This window comes from Phyllobates terribilis, unplaced genomic scaffold (assembly GCF_046119375.1).
Source record: "Phyllobates terribilis strain yellow unplaced genomic scaffold, ASM4611937v1 Scaffold_267__1_contigs__length_2608826, whole genome shotgun sequence".
In the NCBI taxonomy this organism is placed as follows: Eukaryota; Metazoa; Chordata; class Amphibia; order Anura; family Dendrobatidae; genus Phyllobates; species Phyllobates terribilis.
Genome location: NW_027363027.1, coordinates 2,168,232 through 2,188,670, shown reverse-complemented (window position 1 = coordinate 2,188,670; position 20,439 = coordinate 2,168,232).

Here is a 20,439-nt window from a genome sequence, read left to right as displayed (position 1 = left end):
ACCACCGGTAAAAGCGGGCGCCCCCCAACGTACTTATTACGCCAATTGTAAGGGCCTGGTGATCTTATGCCTGGGGGTTGGCCCTCTGCCCCAGGTTGGACCCGTTTAAATTACAGTACCTGGAAATGTGTCCGGGCTGGTTGCATCGATGGCAAATGGGCTGTCCATCCTCTGCGTAGCGGTCTGTGGGCCTCCCTCGGAACGACGGGATCCTCCTCTGTCGACGCCATGGGACATTCTCCGGACTTGAAGCCAGCTCGATGGGTCTTGACGGGTCCACTTGCAACGCCTGGACGGTCCTGGTCAACGCCGCGACGCTCCTGGTCAGCTCCTGGACTTGGTGGTGCAGATCTTTCGACGGGGCTTGGTTCAGGGCCTGTGCATCAGCCTCCACGGAGTCCATAGAGGAGGGCGCCGCCTCCTGGTGGTAAGTGATAGCAGGGCGCCGGGGGTTTATAGCGCTACTGGTTGCAGATTCACGGAGCACCCTTATGGCCCTGTCCTTAAATTGGGCAAAGGTCAGGTCGGGGTTCTGAAAGAACATGAGGCGCAGTTGGGCCCTGTGAGCGCTAGACAGCAGACCTTCTATGAATTGTTCTGTTAGCAGCTTATCCGTTTCCTGCACACTGCCAGGGTCAGTTTGTTGAATAGCCCTCAAGGCTTCCTGCAGATTTAGGGCATAGTCTCTGATGCTGTCCTGTGCCCGCTGCTTACATCCATAGAACCTCATTTTAATCTCAGCGGAGGTACGTGTGTCAAAGGTACCCCGCAGCCGGGCCAGAATACCCTTCACAGTCCTTTTCTCCTCAGTGGGCCATGATTTTACCTCCCGCTGGGCTGCGCCAGTTAACTGCCCTTTTAATATGCTGACCTTCTGTTCCTCTGTCAGGGGGTAAACGTGGAACAAACTGTATAGCCTTTCCTTGAAGTCAGTTAGGGCATGGGGCTCCCCTGAGTATTTGGGCAGCCAGGCCGCTCCAGAGATGTAGGGCAAGGAAAAGGGCATCACCGCTGCTGCAGCTGCGTTGGTGGTAGTGGGCGCCTCTGTGTCCGTCATCTTCCTCCCCCCCTAGTTACGCGTGGCCTACCTTCCGACGATCCTCTTCTGTAGGCCGCGGCTCCGCTGCTGCTGCTATGGACGAGGACCTGGCGTCGCGTCCTGATGACGTCAGCGTCGCTCTCTCTCCCTTCCAGGACCTTGCGCAGCGTCGGTGCGTGGGGCGGAGCTTCGGATCTCGCGCGGTTTTGACGTCCACGCCCATCTTCTTCCCGCGCGGCGTCCTGAAGATGGCGTCCGATGGCGGAAAGCAGCTGCGGATGGTGGGAAGGCGGCAGAAGACGGCGGGAAACGATCCAAGATGGCGTCCGATGGCGGGAATCGGCTCCGGATGGCGGGAAACGACTCCGGACGGCGGGAAACTTTGCCACAGGTAAGTTACAAAAGTCTTTTTCAGGCACGCAGTACCCGGTGGTTGCGGGCACGAAATCCTGCCGACTACGCCAAAGCTGACTCTCCCCCTGGGCCGTGGGGCACTCGGATCCGGGCAATAGGGAGACGATGGGGGTAGTAGTGGCGACCCGGTTCCGTGGCTCAGGGTGGTCAGGCCAATGGTAGTCTGCTATGTTCTGCTGATAATGTCCGACTACGCCACCCGTGGATTGCGGTTATTAGGAACCGCCGCTGCATGCAGACCGCTGGGGCTGATGAGGTGTGCATCTAGGGTAGTGTGACTCTCCACGGGAAGAGTGCGGCCCCAGGGCAGTATAATGGATGTTGGGAGTGATGGTAGTGGGAGTCCCAGTGCTGATAGTGCTGGAGGAGCAAGGAGCACACAGACAACAGGTTGCAGTCCAGGGTCTTTACTAAACAGGTAAACTGACCCACAAACAGTCCCGGCTAGGAGGGGACCTGGATGTCTGAGAGCAACGGGGAAATTGGCCCTGGTCAGGGTGAGGGTGTAGGCCTACCGTGCTTTCTGCGCTCCTTCTGGCTATCTCCTCCTGATAGGGTAACAGCCCACGTTTCCGAGCTTTCCGTGTTTTCTCGCCTGTATGGCCTGCGACGTGGGTTCCTTTCTGCTCCCAGCCTTGTATGACTTTACTGGTCCCTTCTGTTGTTGCAGAGCCTCCAGGCTTCTTAGGCCAAGGAATATACAGTCCCTTGCGGACTGGTTCTCTGCTGGGGGATGTGGAATCCTTCCAGCCTCAGACACCAAAGTCTGGTAGATTAAGTCTGTTATCTGCCAAGACAGGCTCTCTTCGCCTCTTGTCTCAGGCTTGTGGCTCTCCTCCTGCCACACTTCCTCTTAGGTGCAGTGCAACTGTCTGTCCCTGCTCTGCTGAGACACGTCTCAGTCCTGAGACAGGTCATCTGGGTTCTCTCTAACCCTGACCTCAGCACCAGCTTTTATAGGGGCAGCCAGCTCCCCCTACTGGCCTGAGACAGGAGGCATTGCATGCTAATGTTCCCCTGACTAGAGAACCTCCCCCCTGCTCTCAGACACAGCTTTAATTACACTTGTGGCATCCAGGCCAGGGTGACACACATGTACACTTACACTACACACGTGGTCAAAACTGTTGGTACCCCTCGTTTAATGAAAGAAAAACCCACAATGGTCACAGAAATAACTTGAATCTGACAAAAGTAATAATAAATTAAAAATCTATGAAAATGAACAAATGAAAGTCAGACATTGCTTTTCTGCTTCCACAGAATAAAAAAAATAAAATAAACTGATGAAACAGGCCTGGACAGAAATGATGGTTCTTCTTAACTTTATATTTTGCTGAACAACCTTTTGAGGCAATCACTGCAATCAAACGACTCCTGTAACTGTCAATGAGACTTCTGCACCTCTCCACAGGTATTTTGGCCACTCCTCATGAGCAAACTGCTCCAGTTGTCTCATGGTTGAAGGTTGCCTTTTCCAGACGTCATGTTTCAGCTCTTTCCAAAGATGCTCAATAGGATTTAGGTCAGGGCTCATAGAAGGTCACTTCAGAATAGTCCAATGTTTTCCTCTTAGCCATTGTTGGGTGTTTTTAGCTGTGTGTTTTGGGTCATAATACTGTTGCAAGACCCATGACCTGCGACTGAGACCACGCTTTCTGACACTGGGCAGCACATTTCTCTCTAGAATCCCTTGATAGTCTTGAGATTTCATTGTACCCTGCACAGATTCAAGACACCCTGTGCCAGATGCGGCAGACCAGCCCCAAAACATAAAAGAGACTCCTCCATGTTTCACAGTAGGGACAGTGTTCTTATCTTGATATGCTTCATTTTTCCATCTGTGAACATAGATCTGATGTGCCTTGCCAAAAACTTCCATTTTTGTCTCATCTGTCCATAGGGCATTCTCCTAAAAGCTTTGTGACTTGTGAACATGTAGTTTGGCAAATTCCAGTCTGGCTTTTTTATGATTTTTTTTCAACAATGGTGTACTCCTTGGTCGTCTCCCATGAAGTCCACTTTAGATCAAACAACGACGGATGGTGCGATCTGACACTGATGTTCCTTGAGCTTGAAGTTCACCTTTAATCTCTTTAGAAGTTTTCCTGGGCTCTTTTGTTACCATTCATATTATTCGTCTCTTTGATTTGTTATCAATTTTCCTCCTGCGGCCACGTCCAGGGAGGTTGGCTACAGTCCCATGGATCTTAAATTTCTGAATAATATGTGCAATTGTAGTTACAGGAACATCAAGCTGCTTGGAGATGGTCTTATAACCTTTACCTTTAACATGCTTGTCTATAATTTTCTTTCTAATCTCCTGAGACAACTCTTTCCTTTGCTTCCTTTGGTCCATGTTGAGTGTGGTACACACCATGTCACCAAACAGCACAGTGAGTATCTGTAGCCCTATATACAGGCCCACTGACTGATTACAAGATTGTAGACACCTGTGATGCTAATTAGTGGACACAACTTGATTTAACATGTCCCTTTTGTCACATTATTTTCAGGGGTACCATCATTTCTGTCCAGGCCTATTTCAAGAGTTAATTTTTTTTTAAATTCTGTGGAAGCAGGGTTGAAAAGCAATGTCTGTCTTTCATTTGTTCATTTTCATCGATTTTTAATTTATTATTACTTTTGTCAGATTCAAGTTTTTTCTGTGACCATTGTGGGTTTTTCTTTCATTAAACGAGGGGTACCAACAATTTTGACCACGTGTGTATATAGTATATACAGAGCTCCTGTGTATGTCACTGGTGATTACTGTATTACCTATACACTATATACAGAGCTCCTGTCTATAATGTCACTGGTGATCACTGTGTTACCTGTACACTGGCACTATATACAGAGCTCCTGTGTATAATGTCGCTGGTGGTAATAACAGTGTTGTTAGTTTTGTGGTTTTGTATTCATGATCAGTACTGTAGTATTTGGTCACCTTGGGGTGGTAATATATGGTCTGGTCATAGTTTGGCCATATTTGTTCCTTGTATGTGGTATTATTCAGTCACTATGTAGTGGTAATATATGATCTAGTCAAGGTGTGGCGATATTTGTCCCTTTTGTATGTGGTATTATTGGTGTTGATATAGTGGACTGTGCTGTGTATGGCGGTCATTTTGTTCTCGCTGATCTTAACTAGGAAAAGATTTTTTTCCATTAGGCCACAGCCCCACCATCAGTATTTGGTCAGTATTTTTCTCAGGAGTGGGTGCCGAAACCAGGAATGGTTGATAAATGCAGAATTGGTGACTTGTTTCTATTATACCTTTTCTCTGATTGTTCATCACCTGTTTTGGCTCCCACTCCTGAGAAAAAATACTGACTGGACACTGACCGAATACTTATAGTAGGGCCGTGGCCTTAGCGATTAAATACTTGGACCAGAGCGGCAGAGATGCACTTACAGGGGTTCTCCGGTGAAAACAAGTAATCACCTCTCCACAGGATCATTGATAATATTGATTGGTGGGGGTCTGACTGCTTGCACACACCGGCAGAATGTGGAGCTTTTCTCCCCATTAGACTGGAGCGGCATGTGAGATGCGACCACTGATCCATTCATTCTCTCAGTGGCTGTGAGCGCTGCTCTTTTTTGCAAGTCTCTAAGAGAATGAATAGAGCTGCGGTCAGACGTCCCACCTGCCGCAGCATTTTAAAATAGGGATAAGTGTTCTGTCAGGGATAAAACTTCCCCATTCTTCCGATAGGTGCGTTTTCCAATGTTCGGACACAAATGCTCAATAAGTGATCACCTATCCTGTAGAGCCCATGGATCGGTGATAACTTGTTTTAACTAGTGTTGAGCGAGTATGTTCTGTCCGAGTATGCTCGGCCCGAGCTCCGAGTATTTACAGCTGCTCGGTGATATGGTTGAATCGCTCCCGTGTGCATGATTTGCAACTGTTTGACAGCTTTAACCCCTTAACGACATGTCACGTATTAGTACGCGCATGTCGTTATCCTCCGGTTCAGTGAGGGCTCCGGCGCTGAGCCCGCACTGAACCAAGCACATGTCAGCTGATTATTACAGCTGACATGTGCCTGCAACAGGCGCGGGTGGAATTGCTATGAGCGCCATCTAGTGGTCGGTGCTCATAGGACAGGACCATTTCTGCTGCATACAGGGGATCTGCTGGTTCCCTGTATGTAGCAGAGGTGATCGGACAGTTGCTGCTTCAAGTCTCCTATGTAGAGTACAGAAGCAAGCAAAAAGTGAAAAAAAAAGTTTTAAAAAATATGAAAAAAAATAAAAAAATTTAAAAGTTTAAATCACCCCCTAAAATCATAAAATAAACCCCACATACACATATTTGGCATTGCCGCGTTCAGAATCGCCTGATCTATCAATATAAAAATAGAATTAATGCGATCGGTAAATGGCGTAATGAGAAAAAAATTCTAAACGCCAGAATTACGTTTTTTGGTCACCGTAAAATTGCAATAAAATGCAATAACGGACGATCAAAACATCGGATCTACCCCAAAATAGCATCTATAAAAACTTCAGCTCGGTTCACAAAAAATAAGCCCTCACCCTGCCCCAGATCCCGAAAAATGGAGACGCTACGGGTCTCGGAAAATGGCACCATTTTTTTTTTTTTTTTTTTTTTTTTACCAAACTTTGGATTTTTTTTTCATCACTTAAATAAAAAAGAACCTATACATGTTTGGTGTCTACGAGCTCTTAATGACATGGAGAATAATAATGGCAGGTCAGTTTTAGCATTCAGTGAACGTGGTAAAAAAAATAAAAAAAAACCTCAGTGGTATTGCACTTTTTTTGCAATTTCACGGCGCTTGGAATTTTTTTCCCGTTTTCCCGAACACGGCATGGTAAAACTAGTAATGGCGTTGAAAAGTACAACTCGTCCCGCAAAAAATAAGCCCTAACATGGCCATATTGACCAAAAAATAAAAACGCTATGGCTCTGGGAACAAGTGGAGCAAAAAGCGAAAATGCAAAAACGGAAAATGCTCCGCGGCTTAAGGGGTTAATACATGTGAGGAATGTCTATTTCTTACACATTCCTCACATGTATTAAAACCGTCAAACAGTCGCAAATCATGCACACGGGAGCGATTCAACCATATCACCGAGCAGCTATAAATACTCGGAGCTCGGCCCGAGCATACTCGCCGAAAGGGTTAACAGAACATACTCGCTCAACACTAGTTTTAACCAAAGAAGCCCTTTAATGCAAACATGTCCATCCCAGTTAGAGTGTCGCCCAGTAGATGTGCAGGAGCCGCCAGTCAATGCTCCACTATAACAGCGAGAGCGGATAACAGATATTTGCATCTTGCTGTAGGTGGGCCCCTAGAGTTAATTTCCCCTGTGGGCCCCAGACACCGCAGTCCGACTCTGGTCATCAATATCAGATCAGTGAGGTTCCAACACACGGCCCCCTCACCAATAAGACAGCAGCTGGAAATACTCAGCGTAGAGACCAAACAGCACAGCGCTGTACACTGTGTAGTGGCCGATCTTGGTACTGCAGCTCCTATTGAAATGATTGTGATCTGAGCTGTAGTACCTGAAACCAGCCATTGCACAGTGTGCGGAGCTGTGCTATTCCAGCTCTTAACACTGTGTACATCATCTTGCAGAAGTAGCTGATGTCTGGGGATTTCAGGTGTCAGACCCCCACTAATCACTGTATGAGTTCTGCTCTACTCCTTTATTAAAGGGGTGGTCTTGTGTTCCTCTCATCAGAAGCTGAAGACTTACAGTTCTGGCCGGTGGCTTGGCTGAGCCGCTTGTCTGAATTGTGCCCTCTTGCATTCTGCGGACAGAGGCGGCTTTGCCTCTGCAGAATGGGACAGGCACAGGGGCACTGAAGTCCACCAGTCTGCAAGTGAGCGCTTCTTGCCAAGGAGACCGGCCACTTCTCAGGTGGTCAGTAACCATAGCAATGAGCTGTACACTGCAGAATTAAAAATCTTTTCCTTCTTGAGTACAGAGAAGATTTTGAATAAGAAGGAAATTGCAAAGTTTCTTGTTTTTACAAGCTCTTTGCAATCTTAGCCTTTTAATACATTCATTTTATTTAGTTATATATTTATTTTACTCTCTTATATAGCGCCGTTAGATTTTGTAGCACCTTACAGACATTATCATCACTGTCCCCATTGGGGCTCACAATATGAATTCCCTATCAGTATGTCTTTGGAGTGTGGGAGGAAACCGGAGAACCCGGAGGAAACCCACACAAACACGGGGAGAACATACAAACTCCTTGCAGATGTTGTCCTTGCTATTATATGAACCCAGCCCCACAGCGTTAATCATTGACCCACCATGTTGCCCACATTCCTCGGCTTTTTTAAGATTTTCTGCAATGAATAAGAACACTGAAGAAAATCTAGATTGATCAACATTTCCTATCACAAATGCAGTTGCTGCAAAACTTGTCCATAGTCCTGTTCCCAGCTGAAAATTGGATACAATTGTATCTTGTGTAGACAATGCTCTGTGAGCTAAATAGCCGGGATCCACTGCTACAAGGCAGGAAACAGACAGATTCTGCTGATGGGTTCTGCTCCCAGAGCATTATTCAGCCCGGACATCTCAGCTCAGAGCAAAACCAGCTATAAGGCTGTGTGCACACCTAGCAGATTTGATGCAGATTTACATGCGTTTTTTTTGCCAGAGAGAAGCGTTTTCACATGCGTTTTTTCAAGCACTTTTCCAAGCAATTTTGAGCATCACTTGGAAAAGTGCTTGACAAGTTGATCACACAATATAAATCCATGCAACCGAAATGGATCTATAATGTGTGAACAACTTAGATGCTTTAAATGCAGCATCTATAGTAAAAAAAAGAAAACGTTAATAAATAAAAAAAAACAACGGTATATTCACCTCTCCGGCGGCCCCCGGTCTGCTCTCCGGTCTCCTCCGGTCTGCTCCCGGCCGCGTCTTCTCTCTTCAGCGTCCTGCAGTGTACGGTCAGGACCTGCGGTGACGTCATTTAGTCAGCTGATGGCCACGCGACCATCACCTGATGCCGACGTCAGCGGTCATGTGATCATCACCTGACTAAATGACGTCACCGCAGGTCCTGACAGTACAGACAGCAGACCGGAGGAGACCGGAGAGCAGACCGGGGGCCGCCGGAGAGGTGAATATACAGGTTTTGTTTGTTTTTAACTTTTTTATTTCTTTTTTTCACCGCGTGGTAGCCGGGATGAAGAGGAGTTGTAGTCTCGTCTTCCTCCCAGATACCACACGCATCGCGAATAAGCTTCAGCGTAATCGCAGTAGAAATGGTCATGCTGCGTTTTGCAAAGTAATGCGAATTCGGCGCGCAAATTAGCGCATCATGTGCACAGCACATCCGAATTCACATGGCTTTGCATGGCAGACTGTTTTACAAGCGTTTTCGCGGCCGTAAAAATGCCGCAAAAATGCTACAAAAACGCTACGTGGGCACATGGCCTAAGGCTGTGTGCCCACAATGCGTTTTTTAAGCGTTTCGGCATGGCAAAAACGCTGCAGAAACGCTTAAAAACGCATGTTAGAAGGTCTGCCATGTTCCCCAATGATAGTCCGCATGTGCTGTGCACATGCTGCGGAAATTTCCACTGCGGATTATCATTGCGGAAAAAAACGCAGCACTACCAATTATTTCGCGTAAGCGCTGCTTTTTCGCCGCCATTGACTTGCATTGGAACAAATGGATTCCGCTTCACTAGATAAGCACATGCGAAATACATGCGTTCAATGTGCGGATGGTACCCGCGTGTGGAGGATGGGAGACTCTCCTCCGGACCCGGGTACCATAGAACCTGTCAAAAAAAAGAATAAAATATAAAATAAATGTTATATTTACCTTCTGACGGCCCCCGCTGCGCTCGTCCTCCCATGCCGGCAGCTCGCGATGGACTGAAGGACCTGCGCTAACGTCATCGTCATGTGACAGCAGGTCCTTCAGTGTACCGCGATCTGCCGGCAGCCAGGACGGAGCGAAGCAAGACTGCGGGGGCCATCGGAAGTTAAGTAGAGATTTATAGATGGTGGCCTGATTCTAACGCATCGGGTATTCTAGAATATGTATGCGGCAGACCGGGCGCAATCAGCAGAGCGGTGTTTAAATTTGGCGCCAAAATCGCTGATTGGTCGCGGCCAACAACCGCGACCAATCAGCAAAGCGGTGTTGAAATTTGGCGGCTATATCGCTGATTGGTCACGGCCGGCAGTCGCGACTAATCAGCAGGGCGGGGTTTAAATTTTGCGCCAATAATGCTGATTGGTCGCGGCCAGCGAACGTGACCAATCAGCAGAGCGGGGTTTAAATTTTGCGCCAATAATGCTGATTGGTTGCAGCCGCCGGTCGCGACCAATCAGCAAAGCGGTGTTTAAATTTGGCGCCAATAGTGGTGACTGGTCACGGCCACGACCATTCAGCAGAGCGGTGTTTAAATTTGGCGGCAATAATGCTGATTAGTCAAGGCCGGCAATTTGGCGCCAACAATACTGATTAGTCGCGGCCGGCAACCGCGACCAATCAGCAGAGCGGGGTTTAAGTTTGGCGCCAAAATTGCTGATTGGTGGCGGCCGGCTGTCTCGACCAATCAGCAGAGCGGGGTTTAAATTTGGCGTCAATAATGCTGATTGGTCGCAATCGCCGCCCGCGACCAATCAGCAGAGGGGTGTTTAAATTTGGCGCCAAAATCGCTGATTGGTCGCGGCTGGCCACCGCGACCAATCAGCAGAGCGGTGTTTAAACTTGGCGCCAATACTGCTGATTGGTCGCAGCCGGCAACCGCGACCAATCAGCATAGCGGGGTTTAAATTTGGCGCCAATACTGCTGATTGGTCGCGGACGGCGACCGCGACCAATCAGCAGAGCGGTGTTTAAATTTTGCGCCAATATTGCTGATTGGTCGCGGACGGCGACCGCGACTAATCAGCAGAGCGGTGTTTAAATTTGGCGCCAATACTGCTGATTGATCCCGGCCAGCGACCGCGATCAATCAGCAGAGCGGTGTTTAAATTTGGCGCCAGTAATGCTGATTAGTCGCGGCCGGCATCCGCGACCAACTAGCGGAGCGGGTTTAAATTTGGCGCCAAAATCGCTGATTGGTCGCGTCTGGCGTCCGCGACCAATCAGCACAGCAGTGTTTAAATGTGGCGGCAAGATCGGTGATTGGTCGCGGCCGCTATTTAAATGTGGCGCCCAAATCGGTGATTGGTCACGGGCAGCGGCCGCGACCAATCAGCAGAGCGGTGTTTAACTTTAGCGCCAAGATCACTGATTGGTCGCGTGTGGAGAGCGAGACCAATCAGCGAATCGTATTGGTGAGGACCGGGGAGCGGAATCGTATTAGTGAGGACCGGGGAGCGCCGCTGCCTGTGCGGCTACTTCCGCTGCGAGAAGCTGGGAGATGAGCGACTGCTCGCAGCAGAAGTATCCGGACCCGCAGCGCCGCTCCCCGGTCCTCCCTTGACACCCTAGCCGCTGATGTCCCCACAGTATCCGCATGGTGTTACAAAGGTCCGGACATTTGTGTTAAAAATCGGTGATTGGTCGCTGGCGCTGCCCGCGACCAATCACCGATTTGGGCGCCAAATTTAAATATCGGCCGCGACCAATCACCGATCTTGGCTCCACATTTAGGCTGTGTGCCCACGTAGCATTTTTCAAGCGTATATGCTGCGGAATTTCCGCAGCGTAAACGCTTGAAAAACGCATGTATATCCGCACCCCATGTTCCCCAATGGGATTCCGCAAGTTCTATGCACATGCTGCGGATTTTTCCGCAGCGTTTATGCCGCGTTCAAAAATCCGCAGCATGTCATTTAATTTTGCGTTTCCGCAAGCGGAATTGCCTTTGTCCAATGCATAAAAAACGCAAGGCAATTCCGCATGTGGAAAACGCGTGATAAACGCGCGAAAAATGCGCGATAAACGCGTGCGGAATTCCGCATGCGTTTTTCCGGGAGAGGACTTGCATTTATGCAGCAGAAATTTTCTGCTTCATAAATGCAACGTGGGCACATAGCCTTAAACACCGCTGTGCTGATTGGTCGCCGACGCTTGGCGCGACCAATCACCGATTTTGGCGCCACATTTAAATAGCGTCCGCGACCAATCAGTACAGCGGTGTTTAAATGTGGAGCCAAGATCGGTGATTGGTCGCGGGCAGCGTCCGCGACCAATCAGCACAGTAGTGTTTAACTTTTGCGGCAAGATCAGTGATTGGTCGCGGGCCAAGACCGCGACCAATCACCGATTTGTGCGGCACATTTAAATAGCGGCTGCGACCAATTGGATGTCAGCGCCGCTCCCCGGTCCTCCCTTCACACCCTAGCCGCTGATGTCCCCACAGTATCCGCATGGTGTTACAAAGGTCCGGACAATTGTGTTAAAAATCGCTGATTGGTCGCCGACGCTGGGCGCGACCAATCACCGATTTTGGCGCCACATTTAAATAGCGTCGGCGACCAATCAGCGATTTTTAACACAAATGTCCGGACCTTTGTAACACCATGCAGATACTGTGGGGACATCAGCGGCTAGGGTGTGAAGGGAGGACCGGGGAGCGGCGCTGACATCCAATTGGTCGCGGCCGCTATTTAAATGTGCCGCACAAATCGGTGATTGGTCGCGGTCTTGGCCCGCGACCAATCACTGATCTTGCCGCAAAAGTTAAACACTACTGTACTGATTGGTCGCGGACGCTGCCCGCGACCAATCACCGATTTGGGCGCCAAATTTAAATATCGGCCGCGACCAATCACCGATCTTGGCTACACGATTTTGGCTCCCGGCTGCATCTCCGTCCCGCAGATGGGTCCGGCGGTCGATGTCCTTCTGCTGGTACCGGCCGGGAGATGAGCGCCTCGCGGCGCTCATCTCCCGGCTGCATCGCCGCTGAGCTCCGTCCCGCAGATGAGCCGCTAACGGCCGCCATCTTTTTTCAGAAATCCCGCGGCGCTGATTGGCCGCTGCCGGACCAATGAGCGACGCGGGATTTCCAGGACAGACGGACAAACAGACAGACAGACAGATGGGAAAAGACAATTATACAGTAGATTTTTTTATTTTTAACCAGTCTTTGGGGTCACACTATATAAATCCATGCCGTTTTCATGGATTTCTATAGTGTGACCAAATTGACAAGCACTTTCCAAGTGATGCTAAAATCGCTTGTAAAGCGCTTGTCAACCCGCATGCGGAAATGCATGTGAAGAACGCTCCACTTCTGCATGTCCCTGGCAGGAAAAACGCATGTACAATCCGCATGTACAATCTGCATGTACAATCCGCATGTACAATCCGCATATACAATCCGCATATACAATCCGCATGTACAATCCGCATATACAATCCGCATGTACAATCCGCATGTACAATCTGCATGTACAATCCGCATGTACAATCCGCATATACAATCCGCATATACAATCCGCATGTACAATCCGCATATACAATCCGCATATACAATCCGCATGTACAATCCGCATGTACAATCCGCATGTACAATCTGCATGTACAATCCGCATGTACAATCCGCATATACAATCCGCATGTACAATCCGCATATACAATCCGCATATACAATCCGCATGTACAATCCGCATGTACAATCCGCATGTACAATCCGCATATACAATCCGCATGTACAATCCGCATGTGCAATCCGCATGCGTTTTTTCTGCCAGGGAGATGCAGAAACGCTCAGGAAAAATCCGGAGCATTTCTGCATCGTGGGCACATAGCCTAAGTCTCTGCATTTGTCTGCTTACACATCAGTACATTTCTGAACACATTCAGGAAAAATTGCAGTACATTTGTTAAAATTGGGCATATAGCATACTATAGGTGCTTCTCACAAAATTAGAATATCATCAAAAAGTTAATTTATTTCAGTTCTTCAATACAAAAAGTAAAACTCATATTATATAGAGTCATTACAGACAGAGTGATCTATTTCAAGTGTTTATTTCTGTTAATGCTATTATCTCAGTAAATTAGAATACTTTATAACACCAGCTTGAAAAATGTTTTTAAAATCTGAAATGTTATCCTACTGAAATGTATGTTCAGTAAATGCCCTCAATACTCGGTCGGGCTCCTTTTGCATCAATTACTGCATCAATGCGGCAATGTGGCATGGAGGCGATCAGCCTGTGACACTGCTGAGGTGTTATGGAAGCCCAGGTGGCTTTGATAGAAGCCTTCAGCTCGTCTGCATTGTTGGGTCTGGTGTCTCTCATCTTTCTCTTGACAATACCCCATAGATTCTCTATAATAGATTCTCTATGGGGTTAAGGTCAGGTGAGTTTGCTGCCAATCAAGCACAGTGATACTGTTGTGTAAACCAGGTATTGGTACTTTTGGCCGTGTGGACAGGGGCCAAGTCCTGCTGGAAAATGACATTTCCATCTCCATAAAGCTTGTCGGCAGAGGGAAGCATGAAGTGCTCTACAATGTCCTGGTAGACGGGTGCGCTGACTTTGGTCTTGATAAAACACAGTGGACCTACACCAGCAGATGACATGGCTCCCCAAACCATCACTGATTGTGGAAACTTCACACGAGACCTCCAGCAGCTTGGATTGTGGCCTCTCCACACTTCCTCCAGACTCTGGGACCTTGATTTCCAAATTAAATGCAAAATTTACTTTCATCGGAAAACAACACCTTGGACCACTGAGCAACAGTCCAGGTGTTTTTCTCCTTGGCCCAGGTAAGATGCTTCTGGCGTTGTCTATTGGTCATGAGTGGCTCGACACAAGGAATGTGACACTTGTAGCCCATGTCCTGGATACGTCTGTGTGTGGTGGCTCTTGAAGCACTGACTCCAGCAGCAGTCCACTCCTTGTGAATCTTCCCCAAATGTTTGAATGTCCTTTCCTTAACAATCTTTTCAAGGCTGCGGTTATCCCGGTTGCTTGTGCACCTCTTCCTACCACACTTTTTCTTTCCACTCAACTTTCCATAAATATGCTTGGATACAGCACTCTGTTAACAGCCAGCTTCTTTAGCAATGACCTTTTGTGGTTTACACTCCTTGTGGAGTGTGTCAATGACTGCCTTCTGGACATCTGTCAAGTCAGCAGTCTTCCCCATGATTGTGGAGCCTACTGAAACAGACAAAGGGACCTTTTTAAATGCGTAAGAAGCCTTTGCAGGTGATTTTTGTTAATTATTCTAATTTACTGAGATAATGACTTTGTGTTTTCATTGGCTGTAAGCCATCATTATCAACATTAACAGAAATAAACACTTGAAATAGATCACTCTGTAATGACTCTGTATAATATATGAGTTTCACTTTTTGGATTGAAGAACTGAAATAAATTAACTTTTTGATGATATTCTAATTTTGTGAGAAGCACCTGTATGTTTGATGCATCTCATTAGCTAAGCTCAACCTCTTCCTTGCTTCACCTCAATTTGAGCCATAAATTGTGATATTTCATTTTGGTGCATTTTATGACTCCTTTTTGTCACACTTTTCTCATAACTATTTTTTTTATAACTGAGGGAAAATAACAAAATCTTATTTGTTGTACTCAAGTTTTCACAGAAACATCTGATAAAGTGTTGACTTATTTTTCTGGGTTAAACTCTTCCTTTTGGCCCTCTATATATTTGAGTTTGACAGCCCTGATGTAGATGGATGATGATGTGGCAAGAAGGGGCAGAGGGGCAGAGCCTCCTGGCTCTCAGCTTCGCTCTCCACTGCTCACAGGAGACAGCAGTTACTTCACAAATGTAACTGATAGAAAAGATGTCACGTAAGAGGGGGTCAGGGGAGCGATGTGCTGCAGGAGGGGGAAGATTAGCCAGGGGAGTGGTGTGCTGCAGGGAGAGGAGGATTATGCAGGGGAGTGATGTAATGCAGGATAGGGAGAATCATGCAGGGAGCGATGTGCTGCAGGAAGAGGAGGATTAGGCAGGGAGCGCTGTGCTGCAGGAAGAGGAGGATTAGGCAGGGGAGTGATGTAATGCAGGAGGGGGAGGCTTAGGCAGGGAAGCGATGTGCTGCAGGAAGAGGTGGCTTATGCAGGGGAGTGATGTAATGCAATAGGAGAGGATTAGGCAGGGAGCGATATGCTGCAGGAAGTGCAGGATTTGGCAGTGGGCGATGTGGTGCAAGAGGGGATTTGGCAGTGGGTGATGTGGTGCAGGAAGGGGGAGATTTAGAAAGGGCACAATGTGCTGCAAGGAGGGGAGGATTAGACGGGACCAATGTGCCGCAAGAGGGGGAGGTTTAGACAGGGGAGTGATGTGCTGCAGGAGTGGGAGAATTAAGCGGTGAGAAACATGCTGCAGGACGGGGAGGGTTAGGCAAGGGAGCAATGTGCTGCAGGTGGAAGGAGAATCTGTGACTACAGCCCAGTGTTTAAGGTTTATTGGAGCCTGTCTTTTATATATTTTATAGTTTTTTTTTCTGACAAAGCTGCATAACATCTGACATGAAGTCCGCTTAGCAGTCACTGTCCCTGTAGATTGTTACTGTCCAGGTTCACCGCGGTCTCTTTTTGTTTTTAGTGCCAATCTGACAGCAGTGAAGGTTCCGCTGATAATGGCGGTCGGGTTCCGAATAGAATGTTCATGTCTGTTCTCATTGTAGTAACATCACGGAATATGCTAATTTCTTCTGACCACACCCGATGACTGAATAAAGGCGCCTCACCCACTTGTCTATGTCATCACTTTGTGGTGTCACAATGATCTAAGGGGATAAAAAAACGCTCCTGGCAGCTTTACAGTCATTCGTCCCTTCGTGTTAAAGGAGCAGGATGATAGAGCCGCACCATGCCAGCCAGAAGAAAAGAAAGTGGAGCCCTTCAAGATGATGAAGCAAGAAAGCAGACTGTGGAAGGCCATCCAGGACCAAGAGCATCATGAGGGCCTGGTAACGTATACTACACAACTGTTCTGTATATGCTCATGCCATGTAAACCTATGGTGGCCGATTCATCAAGGCTGGTGGATTTCTACACCAGCATTCATGAAGCGCCTATTGGAGGAACGTGCACCAAATTCATTAAAAAGACTAAACCTCTTAATGAACTTGACTCATCCTTAAAGGGGTTGTTCCCTTTCAATAAATGAATGTCCCTAGCTGCAGGTCATTTAATTAAAAAAAAGAGGTTCCACCATCTCAGAGCTGCAGCAGCTCAGTGCGCTCAGCTGGGCAGTCCGTCTGATTACATTTGTTGGCTGCGGCAGTATTGAGGTGATGTCAGTGCCATACACAATCCCAGGAATGGGTCAGGACAGCACAGTTTGATTCTTTATACCTGCAGCCAGGGTCATTCATTTATTGAAATATCCCCTTAAAGCTGACGTACTACACCTCAAGAAATGTACTCCAGTCAAAAGATGGAGTCAATTTCAGTCCTATTTTACACCACTTTTCCAGCCTAATTTGTAATAAGTTTTCAGGTAAAGCTAAGCCACAAGCGGTCCAGATAAGCTCTGTTCACTATTTAAGAAGTTCAAAGAGTGGGTGTAAAAAGGTCAGAGTATTCAAATGTAAGTTGCGCAGGAATTTACTGAGATTCAAACAGTTGTGCAACACATTTCCGGTGAAAACTGCTTGATGAAAAATGTTCCTTGAATAATATAACATTTCAGGTTAGTGGTAATAGATTTTATTATGGGACGTTGATCCAGGGAACTAGTCTGATTGCCATATGTGGAGTCGGGAAGGAATTTTTCCCCTAAAATGGGGCAATTAGCATCTGCCTCATGGGGTTTTTGCCTTCCTCTGGATCAACACATTAGCTTTTAGGTTGAACTTGATGGACTTGTGTCTTTCAACCTTAAAACTATGAAACTGTCCCTGTATTGAGGTTCAAGGGTGAAGCCCAGGGTTCATTTGGAACCATCAGAAATGGTGTGTTTTGCGCCCAGTCTGTCCAAGGAAGCCTGTTTGAGCCAACGGCCTCAGAAATATCCTAACATTTCAGAAAGTAGCAATAGTTAGGGTGGCTGAACCATTCTAGCCTTAAGTTTGCCCCTCCAGTCAGCATCTACTATGTAGATGCAATCAAGGCCATGTAATAAGTCTTTATCGCTGTACAGGGCTGTAAGAGTGAAGGCCAGAGTTCCTTTGGAACCTGTAGGATAGACTGGCTTTTGCCAAGTCTTTCCAAAGAAGCTTTTTTGAGCCATAGGCCTCAGACAGGTCCTAACAAGAAAGTGGCATTAGATAGGTTTTTCTTTAGTTAGGATTGATTCAACTACTCAAGCCTCAAGCGCACTCCTCCGGCCAGCAGCTACTCTGTAGATGCAACCCTGGGCCTATGGTAAGTATCTATCCCTGTACAGGGGTGTAATGGTAAAAACCTGGGTTCCCTTGGGATCTGCAGAATGGAGTAGCTTGCGCCAAGTCTGTCCGAGGAAGTCTGTTTGAGCCAACAGCCTTAAACAGATCCCAGTATTTAGGAAAAAAAAAAGCTTCAGTTAGAGTTGAATCAACCACTATAGCCTCAAGCTCGCTCCTCCGGCCAGCAGCTACTCTGTAGATGCAGCCCTGGGCCTATGGTAAGTATCTATCCATGTACAGGCGTGTAATGGTAAAGGCCAGGGTTCCCTTGGGATCTGCAGAATGGAGTAGCTTGCGCCAAGTCTGTCCGAGAAAGCCTTTTTGAGCTGATGGATTTAAACAAATTTCAACATTTAGGAAAAAAGCATTAATCTATTTCAGTTAGAGTTAATTCAATTACTCTAGCATAAAGATCCTAATTCACTTTGTCTAAAGGAAGTTAGTTGGCAAATTTTTATTGTGTGAGCAATGAGGTTATGGAACTCTCTACCACATGAACTTGAAATACTAAATTTTCTAAAAAAAATTCAAGGAGGGCATATGTGTGCCTTTCTTGAATAATATAAAATTGCAGGTTATCCGTACTAGATTTTGTTATGGGACGTTGATCCAGGGAACTAGTCTGATTGCCATATGTGGAGTCGGGAAGGAATTTTTCCTCTAATATGGGGCAATTAGCATCTGCCTCATGGGGTTTTTGCCTTCCTCTGGATCAACACATTAGCTTTTAGGTTGAACTTGATGGACTTGTGTCTTTCAACCTTAAAACTATGAAACTGTCCATGTATTGAGGTTCAAGGGTGAAGCCCAGGGTTCATTTGGAAACATCAGAAATGGTGTGTTTTGCGCCCAGTCTGTCCAAGGAAGCCTGTTTGAGCCAACGGCCTCAGAAATATCCTAACATTTAAGAAAGTAGCAATAGTTAGGGTTGGCTGAACCATTCTAGCCTTAAGTTTGCCCCTCCAGTCAGTATCTACTATGTAGATGCAATCAAGGCCCTGCAATAAGTCTTTATCGCTGTACAGAGCTGAAAGAGTGAAGGCCAGAGTTCCTTTGGAACCTGTAGGATAGACTGGCTTTTGCCAAGTCTTTCCAAAGAAGCTTTTTTGAGCCATAGGCCTCAGACAGGTCCTAACAAGAAAGTGGCATTAGATAGGTTTTTCTTTAGTTAGGATTGATTCAACTACTCAAGCCTCAAGCGCACTCCTCCGGCCAGCAGCTACTCTGTAGATGCAACCCTGGGCCTATGGTAAGTATCTATCCCTGTACAGGGGTGTAATGGTAAAAAACAGGGTTCCCTTGGGATCTGCAGAATGGAGTAGCTTGCGCCAAGTCTGTCCGAGGAAGTCTGTTTGAGCCAACAGCCTTAAACAGATCCCAGTATTTAGGAAAAAAAAGCTTTAGTTAGAGTTGAATCAACCACTATAGCCTCAAGCTCGCTCCTCCGGCCAGCAGCTACTCTGTAGATGCAGCCCTGGGCCTATGGTAAGTATCTATCCCTGTACAGGGGTGTAATGGTAAAGGCCAGGGTTCCCTTGGGATCTGCAGAATGGAGTAGCTTGCGCCAAGTCTGTCCGAGAAAGCCTTTTTGAGCTGATGGATTTAAACAAATTTCAACATTTAGGAAAAAAGCATTAATCTATTTCAGTTAGAGTTAATTCAATTACTCTAGCATAAAGATCCTAATTCACTTTGTCTAAAGGAAGTTAGTTGGCAAATTTTTATTGTGTGAGCAATGAGGTTATGAAACTCTCTACCACATGAAATTGAAATACTTAATTTTCTAAAAAAAATTCAAGGAGGGCATGTGTGTGCCTTTCTTGCATAATATAAAATTGCAGGTTATCCGTACTAGATTTTGTTATGGGACGTTGATCCAGGGAACTAGTCTGATTGCCATATGTGGAGTCGGGAAGGAATTTTTCCCCTAATATGGGGCAATTAGCATCTGCCTCATGGGGTTTTTGCCTTCCTCTGGATCAACACATTAGCTTTTAGGTTGAACTTGATGGACTTGTGTCTTTCAACCTTAAAACTATGAAACGGTCCCTGTATAGAGGTTCAAGGGTGAAGCCCAGGGTTCATTTGGAAACATCAGAAATGGTGTGTTTTGCGCCCAGTCTGTCCAAGGAAGCCTGTTTGAGCCAACGGCCTCAGAAATATCTTAACATTTAAGAAAGTAGCAATAGTTAGGGTTGGCTGAACCATTCTAGCCTTAAGTTTGCCCCTCCAGTCAGCATCTACTATGTAGATGCAATCAAGGCCCTGTAATAAGTCTTTATCGCTGTACAGGGCTGTAAGAGTGAAGGCCAGAGTTCCTTTGGAACCTGTAGGATAGACTGGCTTTTGCCAAGTCTTTCCAAAGAAGCTTTTTTGAGCCATAGGCCTCAGACAGGTCCTAACAAGAAAGTGGCATTAGATAGGTTTTTCTTTAGTTAGGATTGATTCAACTACTCAAGCCTCAAGCGCACTCCTCCGGCCAGCAGCTACTCTGTAGATGCAACCCTGGGCCTATGGTAAGTATCTATCCCTGTACAGGGGTGTAATGGTAAAAACCAGGGTTCCCTTGGGATCTGCAGAATGGAGTAGCTTGCGCCAAGTCTGTCCGAGGAAGTCTGTTTGAGCCAACAGCCTTAATCAGATCCCAGTATTTAGGAAAAAAAAGCTTTAGTTAGAGT